At 36.5% G+C, this 21,336-nt stretch overlaps 1 long non-coding RNA gene across 8 annotated transcripts in view; it reads right to left on the reverse strand.

The window, feature by feature from the left end:
• Positions 1 to 21,336, reverse strand: part of LOC106073339 (uncharacterized) — a 314,185-nt gene that overhangs the window by 210,110 nt on the left and 82,739 nt on the right. For 7 of the 8 annotated variants that reach the window (XR_008774787.1, XR_008774790.1, XR_008774791.1 and 4 more), the window contains one exon: positions 9,013 to 9,089. This is a non-coding gene — a long non-coding RNA (uncharacterized LOC106073339). Of the gene's footprint in view, positions 1 to 9,012; positions 9,090 to 10,703; positions 10,847 to 21,336 lie in introns of those variants that run through there. The other variant, XR_008774793.1, reaches the window with a different exon arrangement.

Consider the following 21,336-nt stretch of genomic DNA (forward strand, 5'->3'; position numbering starts at 1 on the left):
ACAAGGAAATCCTTTGCCGAACTGGGAGTCGAACCCTTAGTGAAGTTGCGACAGAGCGTCGTATGAGGTTTGCGGGATATGTTCTACGACAAAATGAACTACGCACACCAAGAGTTGCGATGACATGGAGGCCATTACGAGGAAAGCGCAAACAGGGACGTCCACGTAGTACCTGGCGCCACACCTTCGTGGAGGATCTCAGAACAGTAGACACCCAGGTGGGAGGAGGCTTCAGACATTGCTAACGACAGATCCTTATGGAGACATCTTGCTGCCCAATGCGCCTAACAGCGCTGGAAGACTTAAGTCTAAGTAAGTAGGACAGAAGGCTCAAAAGTAAAGTAGCAATAATACATAAAACACTGAACCATAATCTTCAAATACAAAAACAAAATTTAATAAAATACTCTGAAAGACACAAAGATAAAGGCACATTCCTCATCCCATATGCTAGGACAAATTTGTACAAATACTCCTTCTTCCCTAGTGCTATTAGAGCATGGAATGGGTTGCCTGAGCTAGCCAGGAAAACCAGTGACTTGGCAGAATTTAAGTCATTTGTTAATATGCATGACTAAATGCATGACGCGTAGGACGTAATCATCTTCTTTTTTGAAGTAACGTCTGTATTATATAAGATAAGATAAGATAAGTAAGATTTAGAATGTCGGGTTTTTAATTAAAGGTGAGTGGACATGGAAGTAATTTATCCTGAATCTTAAAGACCAACCAATGAACGAATGTGTCTTATTTGCAGTGAAACTGTGGCTGTTTGTAAGAACTATAATATATAACCAACACTCACTTCTGAGTATAATTCCACTCTTTATACATTCATAACCGATGTTCAACGGAAACAAAGCAGTATCTATGTAAAGAATGATAATGCAAGCAAAATATATAGCAAAAGTTGACTTGGTAATAATCCCCTATTCATGTTAGTTAACTTGGAGCGTACAATACTGCTAAGAGTAATGAAACAAATTCAGATGACGAGTTTTGTTCAACAATGTTTGATTCAAGTTACTTGTTCGTCATTCTAATAATCATTTTAAACAATTTTCCTACAAGAGTTTGCATATTCAGATATTTGTGGGCAGCTTTTTTAAAAATTAAAATAATAAATTAGTAAAATGTGTGCCAGACGAATGAACATATTAGTAAACGGCTCACTCTTACGAATTGCGCAAAATTATAACAAAATATTATCAAAACACTCCCAGCTTCATACAAAGAATTAGTTTAATATTGATGTTATTTAATACAATGCTTAAGTTCTTTTTCTTATTTTAAAATATAAAACAGAAATATTATGGCCCGCCCAAACTTTTTGTTTAGGTTTTTTTGGCCCGCTCCCCAAAAAAAGGTTGCCGACCACTGGTTTCTACCATATCTCTAACTAGATCAAATATTCCAGTCGAAACTGTTGCCTCTTAATGTCTCCGAGTCTAGATCTATATCACCTAACTAGAATTTATATACTCTGAGTAGATGTATACATTGGCGTAACCAAGATTTTATTTTCGAGAGGGTTGGGCAATAGGTGCGAAGTAAAAAAATGTTCCATTTTTTCTATCAATCATTAGTTATTGTGGTGACACAAGTTCTTTAAAGAACAAAGTAGTCGATCGAACAAAAAGTCACCAGTTTCATTAAGACGTTATTGTCTTTTTAAACAAGTATTCTTTTATAAATATCCTACTTGTTTTATATATTACTTGTTTATTAACTAGAAAAGAAAAAATCTGTATAAATATCAAGTCCGAGACCAAGGGTTTAGCTAGGAATTTTCCATCGTTTGGGGGCCCGGCGGGCTTAACCTCTTTAGGGGCCTCTGCATATTGCGTAAAATTAATTTTTAATGTAAAAAAAAACCACTCATTTGGACCCTTCCCCCCCCCCCCCTTTTCAAGTGGGGACCCGGGGAGAAATTTCAAATTCTCCCCCCTCCTCCCCCAGCCCTAACTACGCCACTGTTCGAGACTAATTAAACAAAAAAATAAATTTATCATGCTAGAGTGTATAAATGCGTCTTAATGCAATGTCATAAGAAAGTGTCATAATTTCAATCATGTTTGTTATACGTATTGGATGTTCCTTCAGAGTTGAAGATAATTTACTTCCTAGTCCAAACCTCCCACAGAAGGACTACGGGGGAATGGGAGCGGGCAGGGTTTGAACCCGGGCCATCGATAAGTCCGAACGACAGTCCAGCGCACAAACCACACGACCAGGCAACATTGTTGACGAAGCTTCACTATTTGAAAAGCAACAATTTTGAAAAGTGTTTACAACCCTCTTCTCTGCAATTGGTTTCTCAGACTTTACCCTGCTTAGTATTATTCACCAGGTCTGTGTTGTTTTTTTTTGTGTTTTAACAAATCTTTCTTTATATACATAAAAAGAGTACATTTTTTTGGTATTTTCTGTGCTGCTCATTGAAAATTAAAATAAAATAAACATAAAAAATTGGTGAAATATGTTGTTTTTTTTATTTATCAATCAATACAGACTTAGAGAACAGAAATGAGAAGCTCTATGATCATTTCATTGTAATCTTGTTTCTTTTTCATGTCTCTTTTTTCTTTCTTTTCGTTTCTTTGAAGCTTATTTTTTAAACAATTGTCAACCTATTTGTTAATTATTAGTCAACATTTACGGTCAATGGTGGCTTAGTGAGTTTTGTTTTGACTTAGTGTAAATTTCTTTTTTTTTTCTATTTCAATATTTACTTCTGGGTATTTTTTAAAAATACATAGCTTCTGTTAAATACCTAGTTCCTGTGTATTTTTTTCCATAACTAGTTCAAGTGTATTTCTATCAATATCTAGTTCCTAGGTTCCTTTTTCAACATCTGGTTTCTGAGTATATTTTTTTTTTCGATTTCAATATTTATTTCTAATATTTTTTTAAGTACATAGCTTCTGTTTAAATACCTAAATCCTGTGTATTTTTTTTACATAACTAGTTTCATTTAATTTTTTCAATAACTAGTTTGTTCCTAGGTTTTTTTTTGTTTTTTTTTTTTCAAAACCTAGTTTCTGGGTATATTTATTTTTTTGAATACCTAGTTTCTGGGTATATATTTTTTCAATACCTAGTTTTTCGGTATATTTTTTCAATACCTAGTGTCAGTGTATATTTGTTTTTGAATACCTAGTTCCTGTGTATCTATCAAAACAAAAAGAAAGAGAAGAAATCAAAAGAGATATAGTTTAATCTTTAAGGCAACGCTTAGCAGAGAGGGAAACTTCGATTACTTCCCTTTGTAGACAAATCCTCCCAAACTTTGTTTGTATATATATTTATCAAATATCAATAGCAATAAAAAAAAAATAAGTTTTTAATTTCACACTGGTTTAGTTCAATTACAAGCTGGCAGTTTATTAATAACAATTTCATATTGTTTTACGAATTATGAAATCTGGAAGGAACTATCTCGTCTGCAGTCTAGACGTCTGCTGCACTCGTCTGCTCTGTTGGTTTTTTTTTTAAACACACAGACATTTCACCTTCACTTTCATTAATATAGGTCAAATCTGATCTATATAATATTTCATAAAGCAAACACTACCCACACGCTTAGTCACTCACACACACACACACACACACACACACACACACACACCGAGTTCTTTATATTATACATTTCGATCAAGCCTCGCTTACTGACATCTTCCCGTGTAGTAGTTCGCGGACTTGTTTAGAAAGAACATTGTTAATAATCTTAGGCCAGACATGACGTCACGAGCACACTTACACACATATATAAATAAATACACTGTGTAGCATTGGGTTATAAATATAGCGCTATAGCAATGACCCAGTGGCCTAGATTACCAACGCTATGTCAGCACAAAATTTGTAATAGGAATATATTTTTTTTAAATGTCTTTTTTTTTTTTCCTTTTCTTGACAGCTTTTGTGACAATAGTATACAAACAAACAGACTTGATGACAACAATAGTTACTGAAGAGTGAAGAAACATTATGTCTATGAATGTTTAAGAAAGACTATTCTGTAATTCTGTACGCAGACTTTGACTCTTGTCTTCGTGGGGTTGGTACTTGTTTGGGATTGGTGTGTTCGTGTGTGTGGTGCGTGTGTGTGTGTGTGTGTTCAGGTGACAGGTGGTGTGGTAAAATGATTCTCATGCTCTGCAGTATGTTTCGCAAAAGCGAGACAAGAAGTTAGGTCTTAAAGTAGGCTAACTAGACTAGAGGTAACAATCGCATGCAGACACCTACGCTGGACGAAGACATCATTATAAGAGGTTCTCACACTTGTATCTAATGTATTTTTATTCGCTGGCTTCCTTCAGTGGCAACGACTATGGCTCATCTCGTAGATCACTTTTCACGTGACTGTAGAGCCTTATTCTGGTAGAGACCTTCCCCTCCACTTGCAGATGAAATTTTCTTTGGTGGTAGAGGAACCAACAATGGACCTCATTCACCAATCGTAAACAAACAATATTTAGTCACGTGATCATATTGATAAAACAACGAAAAAAAACTGTCACGTGACAGTCACTGTGTATTAAAATTAGATCGTAATTTGTATAGAAGAGATAGAGAACCACGTGGCAAAATGTTGTTTGTTTACGATTGGTGAATGAGGTCCATTATTTCTTTAGACTCTCTTTTTTTTTTTTTCCAGAGCTGAGGTGCTGTTACCGGTCGTTGACTTGTAGCACCAAACTGCTGGTAGACATCTAAACCGTTTTAGGCGTAATATGACTGAACTTATACATCTTCAAATAGTTTGAATAGCATCCTCTTGTGAACAAAACTAAATACAACTTTGTTTACAAGTTAGACAACATCAGAATCTAATAAATGTAGTCGACTTTAGTAGTAATATTTCTTAATAAAAATCTAACTCACAAGAACACAACGTTTCAGTCTCAAGTTCTGGAGTCGTCTCCCCCTAACTAGGACCAAATGACGACAATGCCACGTTTGTTGCATCATTCACTGTCAATCGCTATCCTCTTCCCACCGTCACCATAGAAACACACACACACACACACACAAAATAACACGATGTCATCGTTTTTTCCTAACTTTCTGTGTCAACATCTCAGACCACATTCTGCTGTCTAGCGGCTACCTCTCCCTTGTAGTTCACAAGACTTTCTTGTGGTCTGTATTCAGACTTAACAGAATCAGCCTGAGATTCAAATTTGAATCTCTTTTTTTTTCCGCCCCATCCTCTTTCCCAGTTCCCATAGGAAGTAGTCGCGTCCGGCCAGGGGCGGACTGTGTATCAAAATCTACCCGGGCATTTCATACACTTCGGCCAATAAGTTGTCTATCATTTGGTCATTTGGCGGGCCTCTTTTTCTAGATCTACTTGTTCTCAAAATCATTATGTTAAGTTTGATAATCTATAGATATGAATACGGTGTACTCTAAATCATTATAAGAATTAATATGCCTTAAGTTGCTCTAAATGGATGAAGCCTGCTAGTAGCACTGTCTATAAATGTAGGCTATTAAATTAAATTAGATTAAATTAGTAGGCCCTCTTACACTTTAGTAGAGCCTGGTAAAGATTTTTTTAAACACGAGGCTCAGATGGCCCCTTTTAGAACAGAATATTATAAAACCTTTAACTGTTTAATACGTGCCACAGTGGTATTCATGAGGCCCTTTTGTGTATCGGCCCACCGGGCATTTACCCGAATGCCTATATAGCCAGTCCGCCCCTGCGTCCGGCCAGGACTATGTGGCACATATACAGAGGACCACTAGATGAATACTTCACTTACTTAGATCTCAAACAAATGCGAGTGTGGACTAATTATTTACAATTCTCTAGCTTGAGCTGTCTTCAAATTTTATTCTGCGGTACACAAGATTTTAAGCTCCAAAAGCTAATAATACCTACATTTCGGCTCGCAAAACTTCAATGTTAATTTAGAGGATTTTCAGTAATATGTTTTCTTGTTTAAATCTGGCTTTCTTTGTAATAAAATACAGTAAGATATAAAATGAAGAGAAAGCGACATGGCGAAATGTTGGTGCAATAAAATGGAACATATAGAGAAAAAAAAACTTTAAAAAATGAAAACAGAAAGTTTTTGAAAAAAAGGTGAGATTAATAGCAAAAAACTTATGCCAAGAACGCCGCATTGAAAGTCACTGATGCTAATTTAAAACATCAGCAATGATGCTTTGCGTATTCTGTCAACCGGATACACCAATACGTTACCCTTTTCATTACTCCCCTTTGGGAAAATATGGTATAGAAACAAACTAATTACCATTCAAATTTATCCTTTTGTGTTTATTCTGTATAGGTCAGTGTTGTATTAAATTAATAAGGCCCAGTGTCCACCCTGAATACGATATGGGTTCAAGACAAGAATTTCCTGGAACGCGTAGCTAAAATAGTCACTTGAACTTTGATTAGTTTGTTGTAAAATGTTTTACATATTTCGGATGTTCCTTCAGAGTTGAAGATAGTTTACTTCCTAGTCCAAACCTCCCGCAGGACGACGGGGGATGGGAGCAGGCAGGGTTTGAACCCGGGACCATCGATAAATCCAAACGACAGTCCAGCGCGCAAACCGCACGACCAGGCAGTTTAAACAATGTATAACGTAATGTAAACAACCATAAGACTAGACTCATTTGTTTGTGTGTGGAGATTACCGAGTAACGTAACTGTGAAACTAGGTATCTCGGGCTGTAGTCTTTTTCCCCGGGTGAGAACCACTTTAAACAAAAATAACTAACAAAATATAATATACATAATTTTAGATAATAAAGAACATTAGAGTTTAAGAAAATATGTCTGTTAAACGATAATTTTACCATATTTTTTATATCACTGTATCACGGGTGTATTGCACTCTCTAGATCTAAGTATTGCCAAAAAAAATATAAATAAATAAAAAATAACTAAGCTAGTGACATTGAAAAACACCGGCCAGAAAAGTCTTATGCTAATTATGTAAAGCAGAAGTGATGTAAAATGTCTGCACGAGGCGCTATTTATAGACAAACATAAGGCACATAAATCGTATTTAGTTTTTAGGATATCTTTTCTTCATGTGTAATTGTGTATATAATCTTATCGGTATGCTTATCTTATTATAGCGTCTGTGTGTATTGGCTTTTCTTATTACAATGTGTCTGTGTGTATTGGATTATATTATCACAAGGTGTACCTGTGTTTAGGATTATATTATCACAATGTGTACCTGTGTTAAGAATTATATTATCACAATGTGTACCTGTGTTTAGGATTATATTATCACAATATGTACCTTTGTTTAGGATTATATTATCACAATGTGTACCTGTGTTTAGAATTATATTATCACAATGTGTACCTGTGTTTAGGATTATATTATCACAATATGTACCTTTGTTTAGGATTATATTATCACAATGTGTACCTTTGTTTAGGATTATATATATTATCAAAATGTTTACCTTTGTTTAGGATTATATTATCAAAAATGTGTACATGTGTTTAGGATTATATTATCACAATGTGTACCTGTGTTTAGGATTATATTATCACAATATGTACCTGAGTTTAGGATTATATTATCACAATATGTACCTGTGTTTAGGATTATACTATAACAATATGGACCTGTGTTAGAATTATATTATCACAATGTGTACCTGTGTTTAGAATTATATTATCACAATGTGTACCTGTGTTTAGGATTATATTATCACAATCACAATATGTACCTGTGTTTAGGATTATATTATAACAAAATGGACCTTTGTTTAGAATTATATTATCACAATGTGTACCTGTGTTTAGAATTATATTATCACAATGTGTACCTGTGTTTAGAATTATATTATCACAATGTGTACCTGTGTTTAGGATTATATTATCACAATCACAATATGTACCTGTGTTTAGGATTATATTATAACAAAATGGACCTTTGTTTGGAATTATATTATCACAATGTGTACCTGTGTTTAGAATTATATTATCCCAATGTGTACCTGTGTTTAGAATTATATTATAACTGTATGTCTGTGTGATGAGTGTGTGTGTCGGTGTGTTTAGTGTTATTTGTGTGCCAATGGATTTCGATTATCAGAGTGTGTGTGTGTGTATATGGACTTATCATACTGTTTGTGTGAAAAGGATTATCTTCATAGAATGTGCATCTACGTAGGCATATGCGAAAAAAGGTTTATCCTAGAAGAGTTTGTCTCTGTGTTCAGATCTATTAATAAAGGATGTCTGCAATCTGAGTGTAATAACTTATTTCTGTGTCTTTTTTAGGGTCTCTAAGAAAAGGTCGTTTTTCTAGGCATCAAAGAAGTAAAAGTTCTCCTTTCAGACCTCGCCATCTATAGGGCAGACGATGTAAAGGTCATTCTGTGGCCCACGGTTAACGAGGGGTGTCATGTGGCCAGCGCAACGACCCAACCGTCTTTACTTTTCCCCAACTAACGTCATGTATAGATTATGTTAGCTGATTAAACAAAATACATTGAATATGACAGATTACTTCTAAATACTTCTTTGCAATCCCACCCTTTAAGAGTCTAGTACTAACTGTATTTGATTATTTCCAAACAAAGGTCTTTGACAGATTAGCTTGTGTAGCCATTTTTTTTTCCAATTGTCTCAGCACTGTTAAAAAAAAATATCACTTTGCTTTGGAAGAATTATGAAAGAATCCTGGACACTCCACAGAATGGGGTCGAATGAAAGGCCATGCCGTTATGCATCATGGCGTCAAGCGTCCAGTGACCCTTGCAGTTAAAGATTCGCTCTTCACAGACAATAATTTCCTTCATCAAGATGAGGTAGCGTAATAGATTCGCCCCTGGGGGAAAAAAAAGGGGGGGGGGGGAGGGGGAACCTGTTGCCAAGAAAGATGGACTACTGGCACTTTTCTTAAAGTGTCACTGCCAGCCAGCGGTGACAACTAATGTAATGTTGAAACACTGACAGGCTAATAACTCCTATATTTTAGAAAGGTAAAGACTTCAAAGTCAAACAACTATCTCACTCACCGGTCTGTAGGAACACAGAACTCTCTTAATATAAAGTCAGCAACTGTGTTCTTTTCCTTTGACAGTGAGAATAAATCCTAAGATGGAAGAATAAAAGGGAGTAAACTAGTAGAACTTTAAAAAAAAACAATAAATAAACTAGCAAAATAAAAGAAATCATTTAAAAATAATAGAAAAAAAAAGCTAATCTGAAGGAGAAGAACTCCGTCCCTAAAACTATATGTCAGTAATGTACAATTTATTTCCCTTATTCAATATCAAACAAAGTAATTAATTGCGAATAATTAATTTTATTTGAGTATTTTTGTGTATTGATTCATGCTTTGAGTGTTTTGTTTGGTACAATAGCCTACATAATTGATTTGAGAATGCGTGAGGGAGAAATAGCGTCAACAATTATTTAAGGGGACTATAAGCAACATGTTTAGACATATCTGTGAATACTGAAGTATTAGTTTCCCTTTCTACTATTTAAAAAAAAAATGAATTACCAGTAATTACCAGTATAATTGGTCACTTTTTACTGATTCTATGTCAATGAATAATTGTGCAAAGTTTCAACTCATTTCAACAATGTGAAGTATGAGAAATAACGTGTAAAAATTGTACGAGACAGACAGAGTGAGTTGATGAAAGCCTTGTAAAAAGCTTGAAAAGAATTGACAACATTATTATTTCTAGTTGTTTTTTTTATATTCAGTCTGCGACGTAGCTAACAAAACTTAGACACATAAAAAAAACTAAAGCTATCTTCTACTTTTTACGGTAAGCCTGCAATTTATTTATATAATTTACTGTATCCACCCTGAATACGATATGGGTTCAAGAAAAGAATTTCCTGGGACGCGTAGCTAAAATAGTCACTTGAACTCTGATTAGTTTGTTGTAAAATGTTTTACATATTTCGGATGTTCCTTCAGAGTTGAAGATAGTTTACTTCCTAGTCCAAGCCTCCCGCAGGACGACGGGGGATGGGAGCGGGCAGGGTTTGAACCCTCGACCGTCGATAAATCCGAACGACAGTCCAGCGCGCAAGCCGCACGACCAGGCAGCCATCCAAGCCATCTAACGCTCTTAGAACATAGGGTATGTAATATTATGATAGGATACAGAGAAAGAGATATAATGGAACGTCAGCTAAAGAAAACTTTCAAGAGCTGTTTCACTACATGAGGAGGAGAGAAATAAACAATGTCAAGCAATCATACAACTGAGCCATAAGGAAGTAAAGGAATGGGACAAAACTGCATATAAAATTATTTTTTTTTTAAAAAGTCAAAATAATTCACGAACAAAAAAATGTTTTTTTGTTATTATTTTTACTATTCTAATACGTTATGTGACTTAACTCATTCTCTCCTAATCGACGATACCATCGTTGAATTGACCTCATTAAATTAAATTAATTCTTAATTTTATCAACTTGACTCTGTGTTACATTAAAAAAGACGCTAAAAAGAGCTTTTCCCATTTAATTCTATACCAAATACAACATTTTCTGTTAACAAACAACAAAGCTATTGAAGCCCAATCATAACAGGGTAGTGAGATAGGAATGAGCCAAATGAAGAATTGAAGTCGAAACGTGGAAAAATAATTACGGAGAGAAAGAGTTAATAATTTGTGTTCGATATAAATCTCATATAGTGAGAAGTCAGAACATATATGCTCTTCCCCTGGGACAAAAATACCTGTATTTGAATGACTTCCTGAGCCTTCTTTAGGACCAGCTTTTAAGACCTACGAAAGCACTACACGAGTTCCATCCAATCAAAAAGAACAACAACACAAACACAAACAAACGAAACAAACATACTTAATAAAACACATCTCACGTCACGCTATACATGCCCCCTCCCCTTTTCCTCCCGGAATGGGACAAAGCTGGGCAGGTCCGGCGGTGGCTGTAATAGAACGCCACAAACACGCACCCACACTCACGCGCAAGAAAGGAAATTATTCAACGCTCGCGCGCGCACAGCCACAAAGTAAGTACACGTCATGCATCAGTTCCTGACTTCCACCCAACCCCCACATACCCTCCCCCCTCACCACCACGCCCCCCCCTTTTTTTTTAATCAAACAGACGCCCCTCGCTCACCAGTCTACCCCCGTGCATCTGCGCATGCACACTCAATGCACACATATGCTAACATCAGTTCTTGCGGACACACGCCTGACAATAAAGAGGACTTGACTAGGTCAGTGGGTCGGGTGTTACTGATATATTTTTATTTTAACTTGGGCTATCGGGGAGGGGAAAAAAAACGGGACGCCAGAAGGAGGGTAGAAAAAAAAAACGCGGGAAGAAGTATCGGGACAGGCGTGGCAAAAGTAGACTTGAACGAGGCAAGGAATCAGGAAGGTTCTAATATTCTAACACAATGAGCCTCTGCTACGTGGATTAAAAAAAAAGGTTTAGGGGTTATAAAGCCGAGATATATTTTAATGTTCATTATATAAGGAAAAAAGGTTTGGACAATAATTTACAGTTGGAAAATAAATCAAGTCCTTCAAACGGTCAGTGTGGCTAAAAAAAAAAGACCATTATAAAACAGTCTATGATCAACAGATGAACAACTTTTGATGATTTATATATCGTTTAGATAAAGGCTCTGTTGACTGTAAAACTTCCGCAGGCTAAAACTTTTCAGTGGGTTTTAAAACTTCTTCAGTGGGTTTTAAAACTTCTTCAGTGGGTTTTAAAACTTCTTCAGTGGTTCTAAAACTTCTTTAATTGCTCTAAAACTTTTTTTGTGGCTCTAAAATTTCTTTAGACGACTCCAAAACTTGGTCATGTCAAAACTTTTTCAGTTCTTATCTAAAATGTCTTTTTGTGGTCTCCAAGTTTCTTCGACTGATTGCAAAACTTATTTCATAGATTCCAAAAAATCACTTTGAGAGACTGCAAAACTTCTTTCACAGATTCCAAATTTCATTTGACTAACTCCAAAACTTCTTTCACAGATTCCAAAAAAATTATTTTGACAGACTCCAAAACTTCTTTCAAAGGTTCCAAAAAAATTATTTTGACTGACTCCAAAACTTCTTTCACAGTTTCCAAAAAGTTTCTTTCACAGACTGCAAAACTTTGGTATACTCCAAAACTTCTGCATTGAGCCCCAAAACATTTTTTTGGCACACTCAAAATCTTTTTCATTGGCCTCTTAATATTATTCTCCGCTCCCCCCCCCCCCAAAAAAAAAAAAAACACCTCACAATTTAACCTAATTTGAGAAAACCAAATTTAGATATATCTCAAAATGATACTGTCTCTAAGATTTAAGCCTTTAAACAAAACAAAGTTTATAAAAAAAAATTTAAAGGAGAGGGTTGCAGATTAAGTAATATGCTTTAATAGTCGAAAACTTAAGCTCTCCAGTAGTCGAATAATTCAGCCCTACGGTTGTCGGTGACTTTAGATCTTCAGTAGTCGAATTATTCAGCCCTACGGTTGTCGGTGACTTTAGATCTTCAGTAGTCGAATTATTCAGCCCTACGGTTGTCGGTGACTTTAGATCTTCAGTAGTCGAATTATTCAGCCCTACGGTTGTCGGTGACTTTAGATCTTCAGTAGTCGAATTATTCAGCCCTACGGTTGTCGGTGACTTTAGATCCTCAGAGGTCTGTAGGCTCACAAAAAAAAAATGGATCTCACCCGTGTAAAGAACTTCGCTACGCCACTGGGGCCAGTTTCGACTTTTCCGGAAGCTGTGAGTGAACCACGAGCATAACGACGGGAATGATATGACTAATTGAAATAAAGTTTTCTAGTCTAGGCTGAATTCCCAAGAAATCAATACATTTATAGCAATCGTGTCGGTAGTAACTGAGCCTAATGGATCGATGGATGGTGATTTGTTGGTAAGTAGTGCCCTGGAGACCTGGGACCATGTTTTTCAGTTCATTTCCGGGCGCAGAGATATCACAGACTGCCGGGACAAAGGTCTTAAATGGACATCTGAGAAAAACGTATCTTATAGATTACAGACTTCAAAAGAGAAAGTAATTACGTCCTACACATCTCATGTGTCAGTCTAGTCCTGCATGTTAATTAGTGACGGAACTCTGCTAAGTTGGTAGTTTTCTTGGCTGATTTAGGCAACACATTCTATTCTCTAATGGCACTAGGGAAGAAGGAGTACGTGTACGAATTTGGGAAGCTGGTCGAGAGGCTAAGTGCGATTGAACTTAGCTTGGCTTGGCTACCTATGAAGGGGCTCGAGGTTCGACACCCGATTCGGGTGGATTTTTGTTTACTGAGCGCCTAAAGGCAGCACGGAAAAACCTTCTCCTAGATACCCCCTCCCCCCATTGGTCCACAAATGAGATTGGACCAAAGCGCTCTGAGCATGCTATAAGCATGACAGTAGCGCTATATAAAAGCCAAAATTTAATTTGTCCTAGCATATGGAATAAGAAACTTTGATTAAAAACACACACACACACACACAAATGGAAGATCTGTATTCCTCTTTAAAACTTCGGTGAAAGAAAATCCAAATCTATCTTGTAGTCGCTGAATGAACTATTTATGTTGTGTCTGTTCTATTAATGTGTATGTTTCTGTTGTGTTGTCTGTATATAAGAAAAAGAGTCCTTGTAATCATAACAAATTTCCATAAGGATCAATAAAGCAGTCTTAGTCTTAATCTAATGACCAATTCCAATTTGTGCCTGATCGTATGACATGAGTTTGAAATGTCACGCCAATGGTCTTGGGAACGAACCCTTCCCGTGTTCATCCACAGTCGTTCTAAAGGAGGTTTGGGCCACTACATATCTCAAGGAATATTCGAAACCTGTGAAACCAACCAACAAAACAAAAGCTACGCCAGACACATATTACGTATCTAAGCTTGGACCTCCAGGCCTTGTGATCTATAAAGCAGACAATGTAAAGGCTATCTGTTTCTATGGACTACGGTTAATGAGGGTGTCATGTGGCCAGTGCGACGACCAACCGCCTTTACTTTTCCCAAACTAATGTCGGCTGACCATTAGAGCTGGGTGGACTCATGGACGCCCAAATATGCCGAAATTAAAAATCCCAAGTCTTCACCAGGATTCAAATCCGGGACTCCGGTTCAGAAGCTAAGCACTCTACCGTTCAACCACCACGACTCCTTACAAGGGGTTGGGGGAAATTATAATGTGGGTCGTCCAAAAATGCATTATTTTCCTTGTTTATTAATTAGTTTATTATTATTAATTATTATAAGTTTTATTTTAAAAAGACGTGTTTTTTTTTAAAGCTTAGGCATGTCCTGCATTAAATACTAGCTGTTTGGAGCTACAAGCCATCAACCTACAAGCATTATAGTAGGACGTAATCATCTTCTTTTTTGAAGTAACGTCTGTATTATATAAGATTATGATGAAGTACTCAAGTCAAAATAACAATGTTAGCGCTAATAATAAAATAACTTAACACAACTAGAAAACAGATCATACATTTTATTCACGTTGCTATAGTTAATAATGAACAAAGGTTGGGTAACTTGTGTTGTAAGTTATATTGTCACAGACGAGTGAGGTCCCTTACTCGTGTCCCTTTCTTTCAGACAGATGGTTTACAAATATTTGTATTTTGAGGTCAGTGCTGGGCGGCACGCGTCACTGGCACGCGTCACTGGTGAGGACCGCTGTTAGGGCTCAGGTCCTCCAACGCACACACACAGGCACATAGTGACAAAAACACCATATTTTTTTTTTTAAAAAAGGTTTAATTGAATGCAAATTTCTAACGCGTGCGAATGAAGAGGGCCGGCTCTAACAATAACAACGGCCCAGGTTGACGATGGACGCTGGAAAAGCCAGGGAAAGAGTATGGTATTATACTTCGCCCCCCCTTCCTCTGTTTACTCCTTTCTCCTTTTCTTTTTTCTCAATATTCTCTCATGATTACAGTCATCAGACTCTCGGGAGGGGCTGCTTAAAGGTGGTGCAAGGGTGGTTATGTGGGGTCAGGTGGCCGAGAAGCTACAGACCTTCCTATGTTTTTATTGCTCACTGACGGGGACTCAATTGGAAAGTCGCGGTTGGGGTTGGGGGGGGGGTCATAATAAGTGCTAACAAGAAGTTGATTGTTGCCTGACCGGCTCATGCGAGAGGAGGGGGGGCGGGGGCGCTACTTTTTCTTTTAAATATTTTTATTAGTGGTCAATGAAACTGGCGATTTGAGGAGGGGCACATTTTTTTTTTTGGAGGTGAGTTTTTTTTTTTAATTGTTCACTGTCTTGTGCTGATATTATCTCGAGTGATATCCAAGACGAGAGAGAGAGAGAGAGAGAGAAAGTGAATGAAAGAGAGGGAGAGAGAAAGAGAAAAGAAAGAGATAAAGAGAAAGAAAGAGAGAGTGAGGAAAAAAGAGTAAGAAAGAAAGAGAGAAAGAGAATGAAGGAAAGGAAATGAAAAAGAGACGAAGGTGGTGGTTATCTGGTAACACTAACTTGTTCTACTAGAATATTTCTGTGATGGTATCAACTAAATCATGGGTTCTCAACCTGTGGGTCGCGACCCCCTTGGGGGTCGATTGACGATTTGCCAGGGGTCGCCTAAGACCATCGAAAATATGGATTTATTTGTCTATTCTTCTATTGCTGTATGTGTGTGTGTGTGAAGGGGGGTCGCGTCAGAGTGGGGGATTGTAAAAAGGGGTCGCCGAGCTTAAAAGGTTGAGAACCGCTGAACTAAATGGTTCTTTCTTCCATCTGATGTGAGGGGTTTCTGTTATAGACACGGCGTCATCAATTACGCCGTTACTTTCTATACAATGGTGGATATGGATAAAAAATTGGTAATGAGGTTTGGATTTAATTTTTGGTTGTGCAGTCAAAGAGTTTGCCCAGAACTAATTTCCAATTTGAACAGTGGTGTTTTATAATTTACCAAGAGGTTATTTATAATCTAGCCAGTGGTGTTTTATGATTTACCAAGAGGTTATTTATAATTTAGCCAGTGGTGTTTTATGATTTACCAAGAGGTTATTTATAATTTAGCCAGTGGTGTTTTATGATTTACCAAGAGGTTATTTATAATTTAGCCAGTGGTGTTTTATGATTTACCAAGAGGTTATTTATCATTTAGCCAGTAGTGTTTTATGATTTACCAAGAGGTTATTTATAATTTAGCCAGTAGTGTTTTATAATTTACCAAGAGGTTATTTATAATTTAGCCAGTGGTGTTGTATGATTTACCAAGAGGTTATTTATAATTTAGCCAGTAGTGTTTTATGATTTGGCAAATAATAACAGGATTCGCGGTGGCTGAGCGGTAAAGCTTGAACCGAGGATCAAATCCTGTTGAAGACTGGGATTTTTTAAATTTTGTATCTTCGTGGGGCCTCTGAGTCCACCCAGCTCTAATGCGTACTTGACGCGGAAAAGTAAAGGCGGTACGGTTGGTCGTTGTGCTGGTCACATGACACCCTCGTTAACAGTAGGCCAAAGAAACAGATGGCCTTTACATCATCTGCCCTATAGACCACAAGGTCTGAAAGGGGAAACTCTACTCTAAAAAACATTTTATAATTTGTTTTTCCTCATTTGCAGAGAACGTTAGACAATTAAGAAGCTATCAATAACAGTTTATGTGTACTAGCCGGTAACTAGCCGGATATACCCGCGGCCTGCTGGTCTTCGTTTGTGTATTACTGATCTACTAGATTGAATGTAGATCTATGTCAAACTTGGAGAATGCTCCCTTCAAATTATTGTTTATTTAGCCACGAAAATAAAAGTGGAGTGTAGAGTATGAAAATGGGTTTACCCGTTCAGCCGACATACACAAATATAAAATGCTGTGATTTGTCAAAAAGTTTCGTTCTTTAACAGAGATTAATCTAGGTATTTTTATTTTTTATTTTTAGGGCTCCTCGATTGTGGGAGGGACTGAAAACATACACTACGTTCTCGGGCCATGATCTACGGAACATTTATACCAAGTTTTATCAAGATTGGTTAAAGGGGTCTGATTTCTATGCGGGACATACATACATACATTCATGCTCCTTATTTTCAATGATATACATTAGATAACAAAACATCTTTGCCTGTTAGAGGATTCGAACCCGCCTTTTTTTCCTTATGTATTGGTAGTTTAGACAAAAACAACTCACAGTGGAATTTTGAGACCTTTGTCGTGAGCTTGTTACAGATGGAACGCTGGATCTTTTTTTTGGTTATTGTAGCCCTCGTGTTAAGCTCATTACAGCTAGATCTGTTTGATTAGTAGCCCTCGGCATAAGCTCATGCCATCTAGATCTGTTTGGTTATTTAGTGCTCATCTTTAGTCTGGATTTATAGAATAGCTCATCAGTGACGCAAGCAACAGCAAGGGGACGGGGCAGCTTTGTACCTCAACGACCGTGTTTGTAAAGCCCTTCAGGGGTTAAAGTTCAGCATGACTCTCTCTCTCTCTCTCTCTCTCTCTTGTGTAGACATCAGGCAAAAGACAAAAACATTTTCTATAATCTCTTTCTTTGACCCCCACTTGGCCTTAAAGTTCAAACTTCGCCTCTCTAATTCATTCTTCTTTTACACGCACAGCGGTTCTCACACCTACAAGAGTAGCCCAATGTATAATGTCTAATCTGGGTCTGAAGAGTTTGTGATGATCGGAAGACTGCTTGAGTGTTTCTATGAGCGTAGTATTACTTTAGCTGAGCTCTTATTGACAAGCTTACAGATCAAGACATACACAAGATTGAATTAACTCTCAATAGACCAAGTCAACTGCCGGAGATCTAATACGAATGTTCGATTCAGAAAGGGAACTGTCTAGTTTCACTTTCAGTCACCATAACATTGAACTTGAAGATGTGACTCCTCTAAAAACCCAGCCTCCACGATCAGTCTTATCTATATCCAAGGCAGAGTCTCGCGTTCAATTCATGTCGTCATATCTGTGCGTCCACAAGCGGTCGGCTTAAGTGCGTCTCTGCACCAACCATTGAAATTTTCATTACTGTTCAATGCTTATAGTGATATCAAACCCATAAACAAAATAAAATAATTTTTTAAAAAATATTAATTAGATCCACCTCATGTGGACAGAGGCTAACAATGGTGTTTATGTGGCCAGCACAACGACTGACCTCTTTCACATTTTCTGAAAAACATACAGCCACACACTAATCAGAGAAGAGATGATTGGTAGAAAACATTTTTTAAAAATCCAAACTTCTACCTGGACATACAAATATGACAATACATATTGAACAGTCGGACATCACTCCGTGCCTTAAATCACAAATAGTTCAATGGACATTTTTATAACAAAGTTTCATTTTTTTTTAAAACACTGTAGATGATGAAGTTATTGATTCGACGAACCTTCGTTTATCATTTTTATCCTCATTTATCCGCCTTATCCTAGTTTAGAATCTTTATATCTTTTATGAATCTTAAATTATTGAATTATCCCTATCGTCATTATCCTTGAACTAGTTTATGCTTGTCGTCACACACCTGTTTATTATCCACATTCTTGTTATTATCCTTGTCTTTGATTTGTTTTTTTTTGTTTTATATAAGTAATACAAATATCAATATTATACAAATATAAAATGTATCTTCGCAAAAATATTTCTGATTAACCAATTAGGTGAAGTTAGAGGTGAATTAATATGAAAAGTTTAGATACACTTGAGCGATTATTCATAGTATCTGTCTGTCAAATTCAGTTCATTGGACCACATCGGGACGCAATCGTTTTTATTCTATACCCGGCTGGTCCTATACATTGCATTTTACTTCATCGGATTTGTTTCGGTACTTTAATATTCTATCCGAGTAAGCGGCGGGTCCGATTTACCGATGGTCCGATTAACTGAATAGACAGTACTTCATAATTAAATTCATGGCTGTTCCGATATAGTTTTAGCGTACCCCACAGGGGGAATGGGTGAGACGTGGAGGCATTGGAGGCGCCCTTACATTCAATTACACTTTTTTGTGTGTGTGTATTAAAGGACCTTTGCTTAAATACACACACTCTCTCACTCAGAAATAAAAACCAGAGACATGATAAAGCACAAAGGGGAGAGTCTCCCGATCTACTTAGAGGCGCCCCACACCCCCGGCCTTCACGCCACTAATCGTAAACAATAGCAGTTCCCCTTTAAAGGTCACAACCCAGTGACCCACATTGGCCTACCTATATTAGAGCTACTCAACTTCTGAGTTTTCACATTTAAAAAGTCAATATCCAGCACCCCCGACGCCCACCCCAGCCCCCACCTCCCTCCCTTTTCAGCGCGACGCAATCGTCTTTCTTTGACTTCACAAGAAAATAATACTGTAAATATAGTGAAGCCCCCAGCTCAAGGGCCGCTTTACACTTCTTTACACTGCTTTACATAATATGATCTTAACCACCGCGCTCATTTACACGACTGCGATCTCTCACAGGAGCGCAAATTTATAAGGAGCCCAGGCGTAGACGCAAAAGGTCACGAGTCTTATTGTCAATAGGGAAAGGACTTCACTGATTTTTTTGTTTAATCTTCTAAAAGAAAGGTTTAAAGTTTAATAAAGAAGAGAAGGAGAAATCTCTCCGAGCGAAGAGTGGCATTGGAAATCTGATGCACATTTGTAACAAAGAGACCAGAATCAGGTGTTACGAAAAACGAAAGGTAACAGAATACAGTTCAAAAATTTAAAAAAAAATATATTTTTTTTTTAAAAAAGAGAGCACTAAAAAGGGGAGACAATGTAAATGCACTTTTCGAAAGGAGATGAACTGCATTGATAGAAAATAAAATTGTGCAGCATAAAGCATTTAACGAGAGAATATTCATTTCATATGATTTTGTTGTGTTTTTATTTTAATTCATACCTTTAGCTTTGCACTCTTCTCACGTGTGGGTGGATTAAAACAAGAATTTTTTTTTTTAAATACCTTTTTAAAAAACAAAGCTTATATTAAGTTTAAATGTATCAACTAGTTTTTGATCACGGTATGTAACTCTATATACACTCGACCAAGACATAATAAATCTGTGCGATTAGAAATATCTTTACCATTTGTTTTTTGTTTAGCTTCAAGCTTTCTCAACGCGCTATGATCCTATCACATGTCTGGACCAGTTGTGAAAGGAGGGGAAAAGAAAAGGTGTATCTTGGTGAATGTTTACATGATCGTTTTTTAAATGGATAAAAATGTTCATTCAGGGTTCAATAGTTCTCAAGTGTTTAATTTGTCAAGTACAATTTCTTTCCCTTGTTCAAGATACCAAACAAAATAATTAAGTACCAATAGTTGAATTTAAGTTAATTTTTTTAAAATTGATTCTTGTGTTGTCAGGTAAAAAGAAATAATTGTGCGAAATTTCAGCTTGATCCGAGAATGGGTGTGGGATTAATAACGTGTGCAAACCATCTACCAGACAGACAGACAGACAGACAGCTTTGTAATAATGGACGGGTATTTCGAGAACGGCTTTAACGATTTTCCTAGAAAAATAAAAGTTTGTGTAAATCTATGTGGACAAATAATTTTAAAAAAATTAATTAATAATAAAATTGGCCGCACAGTGAAAACGATTAGACCGTTATAACTTATAAAATATAATCATCTTAAATATAAATTTAGCTAACGACTTCGGTGGAAATTACCGCCCTTGAATATTGGTGTGAATTCCGAAAAGGGCTGAAATAAATAGAGGTACTGGAATATGTTGCGCGTAAGTTCCACGGGCCATTTTAAAATCATTGGCTTGACGTTAGTAGAAGTACTTGATTATGCAATATTGTACGGTTAGAAGAAAAAAAAGAATGAGATGTCACAGCAGCTTCACAAAATCTGGCCTCTGTTGGTAATTTCATTACGAAAATAAAACAGTCTTTAAAACATTTTTTGTTGGTTTTGTTTTTAGAATTAAATGTTTAAAATATAAAAGTAAGTTCGCCTCTCAGACCTTGCGATCTAGCATGGTATTTCAATGGAACTTATGAAATCAAACTAGCATGGTATTTCAATGGAACTTATGAAATCAAACTAGCATGGTATTTCAATAGAACTTATGAAATCAAACTAGCATGGTATTTCAATAGAACTTATGAAATCAAACTAGCAGAAATTTCAATAGAACTTATGAAATCAAACTAGCAGAAATTTCAATAGAACTTATGAAATCAAACTAGCAGAAATTTCAATAGAACTTATGAAATCAAACTAGCATGGTATTTCAATGGAACTTATGAAATCAAACTAGCATGGTATTTCAATAGAACTTATGAAATCAAACTAGCAGAAATTTCAATAGAACTTATGAAATCAAACTAGCATGGTATTTCAATAGAACTTATGAAATCAAACTAG

This window comes from Biomphalaria glabrata, chromosome 14 (assembly GCF_947242115.1).
Source record: "Biomphalaria glabrata chromosome 14, xgBioGlab47.1, whole genome shotgun sequence".
Classification (NCBI taxonomy): Eukaryota; Metazoa; Mollusca; class Gastropoda; family Planorbidae; genus Biomphalaria; species Biomphalaria glabrata.